Source organism: Drosophila subpulchrella, unplaced genomic scaffold (assembly GCF_014743375.2).
Source record: "Drosophila subpulchrella strain 33 F10 #4 breed RU33 unplaced genomic scaffold, RU_Dsub_v1.1 Primary Assembly Seq204, whole genome shotgun sequence".
In the NCBI taxonomy this organism is placed as follows: Eukaryota; Metazoa; Arthropoda; class Insecta; order Diptera; family Drosophilidae; genus Drosophila; species Drosophila subpulchrella.
In genome coordinates, this window is record NW_023665533.1 from 12,501 (window position 1) to 22,500 (window position 10,000).

The 10,000-nt window shown below is 34.0% G+C and overlaps 1 non-coding gene across 1 annotated transcript in view; it reads right to left on the reverse strand.

The window, feature by feature from the left end:
• Positions 1-6,093: 6,093 nt before the first annotated feature.
• Positions 6,094-10,000, reverse strand: part of LOC119559330 — a 3,971-nt gene continuing 64 nt past the window's right edge. Inside the window, exon 1 of the ribosomal RNA XR_005220732.1 lies at positions 6,094-10,000. This exon is cut by the window's right edge and continues 64 nt beyond it. This is a non-coding gene — a ribosomal RNA (large subunit ribosomal RNA).

The window sequence follows — 10,000 nt, forward strand, 5'->3', positions numbered from 1 at the left end:
TCTTTTAATATAGGGACACCTCTTTTAATTTATCCCCGCAGGGAATTATCACATAACTCAGTATGTGATAATGGCAGACCAATATACATATATATCAAGATTATCAATACAAAATATATATCATTATTAGCCTGCCTCAATTGTAATTATTTATTTGGATTAACGATAAAGTTCGGAAACAATTTGTTATTCTATGTATAATAGAAACCTTGGCCTTTGTTTCAACATTATTATCTTTGGGCTTAAAATATTAACCGTGGAGCCAAGTCTCATATTCATAAATGAATAAAGAAACAAATTTGACGGATTAATATCTTCTCTACCGACAGACAGTATTTTGTCACGTCAATAGTAGATGGCCGGCCCATTGACCATCCTATAGTAGTTTTTGGACCCAATATCTTTAATTCGGGTATTTTCAATTGTCTTTGCCAATCAACCGTTTGGTACTCTCTCATATAATAAGAGAATACACATATAATTCCATTATATGGATATATCTTCATTATTTTATTTGCTACATCACCCTATAATAGTTTTTGAACCCGTCAACTTCAATTCGGGTATTTTCAATTGTCTTTGCCAACCATTTATATGGTATTCTCTATTATAATAAGAGAATACTAGTGTATATCCATTATATGGATATATCATCTTCATATTATTTGCTACACCACCCTATAGTAGTTTTTGAACCCATCATCTGCAATTCGGGTATTTTCAATTGTCTTTGCCAACCAACTATACGGTATTCTCTCTTATAATAAGAGAATACAAGTATATTTTCATTATATGGATATAATGCCATTTATTTTTCAATATCCATATAATTCATTTAGTTTTGTATGTACAAAACAAGTTTTCTTTATAGTATTGACAAAATCATATGTTTACGCATAACATAAGTTTTGACCAATACGAGGAGGGGCCCGCCAACGACCACCTCCCTATAGTAGTTTTTTACCCCACGCACTACTGCGTGCCTGTTTACAGTACTAGTGCCAGCTATCACTAGGTTTATATATCATGTTTCAGTGATATATGGGTAAATTCTACCATTTATTCTTATGTATATGGCATTTCTATGCCATATTTATACAATCCATTCATATCTTAATGTATATTTATTATATTATACATTATTATGCCTTATAGGTATTATACCTATAAGCCATATCCATACGATTCATTCACTAGTGCCGCCCCTCACTAGGTTTATAATTGTTATATCATTGATATACAATTTATTTCTATATATATGGCATTTATATGCCATATCCATACAATGCATTCACATTTCAATGTATATTTACTTGTTATACATTATTATGCCTTATAGGTATTATACCTATAAGCCATATCCATACGATTCACTTATATAAATATATGTATATTTTTCTATACATAATTTTTTTTACTTTTGTATGGTTTTCTATGCATATCCATAGTTTATATGGATATGCTTGGCGTTCTATATAGTATTGACAAATTCATATGCATAACATAAGTTTTGACCAATACGAGGAGGGGCCCGCCAACGACCACCTCCCTATAGTAGTTTTTTACCCCACGCACTATTGCGTGCCTGTTTACAGTACTAGTGCCAGCTATCACTAGGTTTATATATCGTGTTTCAGTGATATATGGGTAAATTCTACCATTTATTCTTATGTATATGGCATTTCTATGCCATATTTATACAATCCATTCATATCTTAATGTATATTTATTATATTATACATTATTATGCCTTATAGGTATTATACCTATAAGCCATATCCATACGATTCATTCACTAGTGCCGCCCCTCACTAGGTTTATAATTGTTATATCATTGATATACAATTTATTTCTATATATATGGCATTTATATGCCATATCCATACAATGCATTCACATTTCAATGTATATTTACTTGTTATACATTATTATGCCTTATAGGTATTATACCTATAAGCCATATCCATACGATTCACTTATATAAATATATGTATATTTTTCTATACATAATTTTTTTTATTTTTGTATGGATTTCTATGCATATCCATAGTTTATATGGATATGCTTGGCGTTCTATATAGTATTGACAAATTCATATGCATAACATAAGTTTTGACCAATACGAGGAGGGGCCCGCCAACGACCACCTCCCTATAGTAGTTTTTTACCCCACGCACTATTGCGTGCCTGTTTACAGTACTAGTGCCAGCTATCACTAGGTTTATATATCGTGTTTCAGTGATATATGGGTAAATTCTACCATTTATTCTTATGTATATGGCATTTCTATGCCATATTTATACAATCCATTCATATCTTAATGTATATTTATTATATTATACATTATTATGCCTTATAGGTATTATACCTATAAGCCATATCCATACGATTCATTCACTAGTGCCGCCCCTCACTAGGTTTATAATTGTTATATCATTGATATACAATTTATTTCTATATATATGGCATTTATATGCCATATCCATACAATGCATTCACATTTCAATGTATATTTACTTGTTATACATTATTATGCCTTATAGGTATTATACCTATAAGCCATATCCATACGATTCACTTATATAAATATATGTATATTTTTCTATACATAATTTTTTTTTACTTTTGTATGGTTTTCTATGCATATCCATAGTTTATATGGATATGCTTGGCGTTCTATATAGTATTGACAAATTCATATGCATAACATAAGTTTTGACCAATACGAGGAGGGGCCCGCCAACGACCACCTCCCTATAGTAGTTTTTTACCCCACGCACTATTGCGTGCCTGTTTACAGTACTAGTGCCAGCTATCACTAGGTTTATATATCGTGTTTCAGTGATATATGGGTAAATTCTACCATTTATTCTTATGTATATGGCATTTCTATGCCATATTTATACAATCCATTCATATCTTAATGTATATTTATTATATTATACATTATTATGCCTTATAGGTATTATACCTATAAGCCATATCCATACGATTCATTCACTAGTGCCGCCCCTCACTAGGTTTATAATTGTTATATCATTGATATACAATTTATTTCTATATATATGGCATTTATATGCCATATCCATACAATGCATTCACATTTCAATGTATATTTACTTGTTATACATTATTATGCCTTATAGGTATTATACCTATAAGCCATATCCATACGATTCACTTATATAAATATATGTATATTTTTCTATACATAATTTTTTTTTACTTTTGTATGGTTTTCTATGCATATCCATAGTTTATATGGATATGCTTGGCGTTCTATATAGTATTGACAAATTCATATGCATAACATAAGTTTTGACCAATACGAGGAGGGGCCCGCCAACGACCACCTCCCTATAGTAGTTTTTTACCCCACGCACTATTGCGTGCCTGTTTACAGTACTAGTGCCAGCTATCACTAGGTTTATATATCGTGTTTCAGTGATATATGGGTAAATTCTACCATTTATTCTTATGTATATGGCATTTCTATGCCATATTTATACAATCCATTCATATCTTAATGTATATTTATTATATTATACATTATTATGCCTTATCGATTCATTCACTAGTGCCGCCCCTCACTAGGTTTATAATTGTTATATCATTGATATACAATTTATTTCTATATATATGGCATTTATATGCCATATCCATACAATGCATTCACATTTCAATGTATATTTACTTGTTATACATTATTATGCCTTATAGGTATTATACCTATAAGCCATATCCATACGATTCACTTATATAAATATATGTATATTTTTCTATACATAATTTTTTTTTACTTTTGTATGGATTTCTATGCATATCCATAGTTTATATGGATATGCTTGGCGTTCTATATAGTATTGACAAATTCATATGCATAACATAAGTTTTGACCAATACGAGGAGGGGCCCGCCAACGACCACCTCCCTATAGTAGTTTTTTACCCCACGCACTATTGCGTGCCTGTTTACAGTACTAGTGCCAGCTATCACTAGGTTTATATATCGTGTTTCAGTGATATATGGGTAAATTCTACCATTTATTCTTATGTATATGGCATTTCTATGCCATATTTATACAATCCATTCATATCTTAATGTATATTTATTATATTATACATTATTATGCCTTATAGGTATTATACCTATAAGCCATATCCATACGATTCATTCACTAGTGCCGCCCCTCACTAGGTTTATAATTGTTATATCATTGATATACAATTTATTTCTATATATATGGCATTTATATGCCATATCCATACAATGCATTCACATTTCAATGTATATTTACTTGTTATACATTATTATGCCTTATAGGTATTATACCTATAAGCCATATCCATACGATTCACTTATATAAATATATGTATATTTTTCTATACATAATTTTTTTTTACTTTTGTATGGATTTCTATGCATATCCATAGTTTATATGGATATGCTTGGCGTTCTATATAGTATTGACAAATTCATATGCATAACATAAGTTTTGACCAATACGAGGAGGGGCCCGCCAACGACCACCTCCCTATAGTAGTTTTTTACCCCACGCACTATTGCGTGCATGTTTACAGTACTAGTGCCAGCTATCATTAGGTTTATATATCGTGTTTCAGTGATATATGGGTAAATTCTACCATTTATTCTTATGTATGTATATGGCATTTCTATGCCATATTTATATAATTCATTCATATCTTAATTTATATTTATTATATTATACATTATTATGCCTTATAGGTATTATACCTATAAGCCATATCCATACGATTCATATACTAGTGCAGCCCCTCACTAGGTTTATATATCTCATTTTAATTATATATTGGTAAATTCTATTATTTATTCTTGTGTATATGGCACTTATATGCCGCCATATCTATAAAAATGCATTTATATTTCAATGTATATTTTCTATATTATACATTATTATGCCTTAAAAAGTTATTATACCTACCATAAGGCGATATCCATACGATTCATTTATATAAAAGATATATGTATAATTTTCTATACATAATTTTTTTTTATGAATATATGGGTTTCCTAAGCATATCCATATAATACATTTAGTTTTATATGGATTAGATTGGTCTTCTTTATTGTATTGCCAAACTCATATTGATAAAATAAGTTTTGAACAATAAGAGGATCAGCCGCCAACCAACCAACCACTGCTACCATTGGAGGAACATATACTTACTTTTTATATGTCCTCTTACTTGAATGGTCCTCTCTTTACTTGAAAATTTCATTACCATAGGAATCTATTTATACATGGAATATGATTTCCACTACTTTTTCGCGTCACTAATAATTAATATGACGATACAGACTTGCTACCATAACATAAGTCTTGAACAATAATAGGAGCAGCCGCCAACCAACCACCAACCAACCAACCACTGCTACCATTGATAGTAATTTTATATGTCCTCTTTAGTTGAATTTCAATACCATAGGAATATTTATACATGGAATATGTTTTGCCACTACTTTTTCGCGTCACTAATAATATGACGATACAGTCTTGCTACCATAACATAAGTTTTGAACAATAAGAGGAGCAGACACACCAACCAACCAACCGCGCTGCTACCATTATATATACTTATATTTATATAAGTCCTCTTTACTTGAATGGCCTCTTTACTTGAATTTCAATACCATAGGAATATTTATTTATACATGGAATATGTTTTGCCACTACTTTTTCGCGTCACTAATAATATGACGATATAGACTTGCTACCATAACATAAGTTTTGAACAATAAGAGGAGCAGACACCAACCAACCAACCGCTGCTACCATTGAATGAACCATATATACAAACTTTTATATATGTCCTCTTTACTTGAATTTTAATACCATAGGAATATTTATACATGGAATATGTTTGCCACTTTATCATCGCGTCACTAATAAGATGACGATACATTTTGTTTGTTCAATATTTACTTATATATTGATGTTTCCAATTTAGGTCTTTTATATTTCTTCTTCCCTACCTTACACACCACAAACAAAGTGGCGTGCGATGCTGCAAGCAAGCATAATGATTATGCCCGCTTGCAACATCTTTATTATCGAATCATCAAGCAAAGGATAAGCTTCAGTGGATCGCAGTATGGCAGCTGCTCAACCACTTACAACACCTTGCCTGTTACAAAAGTCGTTTACAATTGATTCTAGGCTTTGTCATTGTATTAAATAATGCTTTTATATGTAACTAGCGCGGCATCAGGTGATCAAAGATCCTCCCAATTTACTATGTTACAAATTACATTGGCATCACATCCATTGTCGTTTATAAAGTAAATTATAAACTTTAAATGGTTTAGAAGCCATACAATGCAAATTGCCCCTTATTTATCATTGCAGTCCAGCACGGATACGACCTTAGAGGCGTTCAGGCATAATCCAACGGACGTAGCGTCATACCACTGTTCGCTCGAACAAGTATTGTGCCATTGGTCCGTACCTGCGGTTCCTCTCGTACTACGCAGGAATGCTGTCGCAACAACGTTTTGTCATTAGTAGGGTAAAACTAACCTGTCTCACGACGGTCTAAACCCAGCTCACGTTCCCTTGCATGGGTGAACAATCCAACGCTTGGTGAATTTTGCTTCACAATGATAGGAAGAGCCGACATCGAAGGATCAAAAAGCGACGTCGCTATGAACGCTTGGCCGCCACAAGCCAGTTATCCCTATGGTAACTTTTCTGACACCTCTTGTTAAAAACTCTTTAAACCAAAAGGATCGATAGGCCGAGCTTTTGCTGTCCCTGTGTGTACTGAACACCGAGATCAAGTCAGCATTTGCCCTTTTGCTCTATGTGTGGTTTCTGTCCGCACTGAGCTGGCCTTGGGACACCTCCGTTATTATTTGAGAGATGTACCGCCCCAGTCAAACTCCCTACCTGGCAATGTCCTTGAATTGGATCATACCTGAGTAATTGGAGTTATACCAAATTTTCAAATCAAAAATACATAAATGCACCGTTTTATTAAAGAATTTGTTTGCGATTATATAACAAACTCGTGATACTTTGATCAAGAAGCTTGCATCAAAACCCAATACCATAAGATATAATAAATATATCCGTATAATGGCTAGGAAATGATACACGTTCCATTTAATCAAGTAAGTAAGGAAACAATAAGAGTAGTGGTATTTCATTGGCGATACCAAACCGAAGTCTAATATCTCCCACTTATTCTACACCTCTTATGTCTCCTTACACTGCCAGATTAGAGTCAAGCTCAAAAGGGTCTTCTTTCCCCGCTAATTATTCCAAGCCCGTTCCCTTGGCTGTGGTTTCGCTAGATAGTAGATAGGGACAGTAGGAATCTCGTTAATCCATTCATGCGCGTCACTAATTAGATGACGAGGCATTTGGCTACCTTAAGAGAGTCATAGTTACTCCCGCCGTTGACCCGCGCTTACTTGAATTTCTTCACTTTGACATTCAGAGCACTGGGCAGAAATCACATTGTGTCAACACCCGCTAGGGCCATCACAATGCTTTGTTTTAATTAGACAGTCGGATTCCCCAAGTCCGTGCCAGTTCTGAATTGATTGTTAATTGATAATCGTTATAATTAATAAGAACTAATTGGTTTAACCCAATTAGTATTCTTAAAAATTTTAGCAAGAAAGTTCCACAATTGGCTACGTAACTAAACTATCCGGGGAACAAGTGACCAACATAAATGCCAGACACTCTATTTACCCAGAACGAGCACATAAACCATGTTATTGTTTCCCAATCAAGCCCGACTATCTCAATCTTCAGAGCCAATCCTTATCCCGAAGTTACGGATCTAATTTGCCGACTTCCCTTACCTACATTATTCTATCGACTAGAGACTCTTCACCTTGGAGACCAGCTGCGGATATTGGTACGGCCTGTTGAGAAGTTTGCGTGTCCCCACCATAAATTTTCAAGGTCCGAGGAGAAAATATCGACACAACAGTATATGTCATGCTCTTCTAGCCCATCTACCATATCTCTCTGCGAAAGACTTCCATGGTAGTACGGCTATAAAACAGAAAAGAAAACTCTTCCGATATCTCTCGACGGCTTCTTTATGGTCGTTCCTGTTGCCAGGATGAGCACGAGGCCCATATTTAATAACAAACGGATACTCAACAGGTTACGGAATTGGAACCGTATTCCCTTTCGTTCAAAATTATTCAAGTATATTAATTAGCTTGATTTATATAATATAATTATATTTGTATGGCATTTGTGTTTTACTTGAAAATTTTCGGCTTTCGCCTTGAACTTAGGACCGACTAACTCGTGATCAACCACTGTTCACACGAAACCCTTCTCCACTTCAGTCCTCCAAGGTCTCATTCGATTATTTGCTACTACCACCAAGATCTGTACCAATGGCAGCTCCATGCAGGCTTACGCCAAACACTTCTACGCATACCATTGTACCTTCCTACTCACTAAAGTTTCAAAATTTATATCACAAGTAATATAAATCATCTACTTTAGCGGTAATGTATAGGTATACAACTTAAGCGCCATCCATTTTAAGGGCTAGTTGCTTCGGCAGGTGAGTTGTTACACACTCCTTAGCGGATTTCGACTTCCATGATCACCGTCCTGCTGTTTTAAGCAACCAACGCCTTTCATGGTATCTGCATGAGTTGTTAATTTGGGCACCGTAACATTACGTTTGGTTCATCCCACAGCGCCAGTTCTGCTTACCAAAAGTGGCCCACTGGGCACATTATATCATAACCTTGAACTTCATATCAAGAAAGTTAAGGTTCTTACCCATTTAAAGTTTGAGAATAGGTTAAGATCGTTTCGACCCTAAGGCCTCTAATCATTCGCTTTACCAGATAAGATTATTTTATATAACATTAAAATGCACCAGCTATCCTGAGGGAAACTTCGGAAGGAACCAGCTACTAGATGGTTCGATTGGTCTTTCGCCCCTATACTCAATTCTGACAATCGATTTGCACGTCAGAACTGTTTCGGTCTTCCATCAGGGTTTCCCCTGACTTCAACCTGATCAAGTATAGTTCACCATCTTTCGGGTCACAGCATATATGCTCAAGGTACGTTCCAGTTAGAGGCATAAATAATATAAATATCATTATACATAACTATATAGAACGCCCCGGGATTGTGTTAATTAGCTATAAATAGTTAAAAAACTAATCCCATTATTAGTCAAGTTAATTACGCTATTAGGTTTATATCCCAATAACTTGCACATATGTTAGACTCCTTGGTCCGTGTTTCAAGACGGGTCCCGAAGGTATCCTGAATCTTTCGCATTGTTAATCATACAAGTGCATATAATAAACACAAAAATCAATGATAATTATGCCATTATATAATTCCGAAAAATTAACGCACTGTATTCATATAAATCTATCAGCACTTTATCAAATTAATAACATTTATTCTGTGTTAAAATGCAAGCAAATTAATTTGAATAAACTATAAGTTATATTTTATGATAAATTTTGTATGCTAATAGATTACAATGTCCTTATATGGAAAAAATGCACACTATTATCATAATATTGTTTAAATATTACAATTTTAATGATGAATTTTCCATAACGGATATTCAGGTTCATCGGGCTTAACCTCTAAGCAGTTTCACGTACTGTTTAACTCTCTATTCAGAGTTCTTTTCAACTTTCCCTCACGGTACTTGTTTACTATCGGTCTCATGGTTATATTTAGTTTTAGATGGAGTTTACCACCCACTTAGTGCTGCACTATCAAGCAACACGACTCTTTGGAAACATCATCTAGTAATCATTAACGTTATACGGGCCTGGCACCCTCTATGGGTAAATGGCCTCATTTAAGAAGGACTTAAATCGTTAATTTCTCATACTAGAATATTGACGCTCCATACACTGCATCTCACATTTGCCATATAGACAAAGTGACTTAGTGCTGAACTGATTTCTTTTCGCTCGCCGCTACTAAGAAAATCCTGGTTAG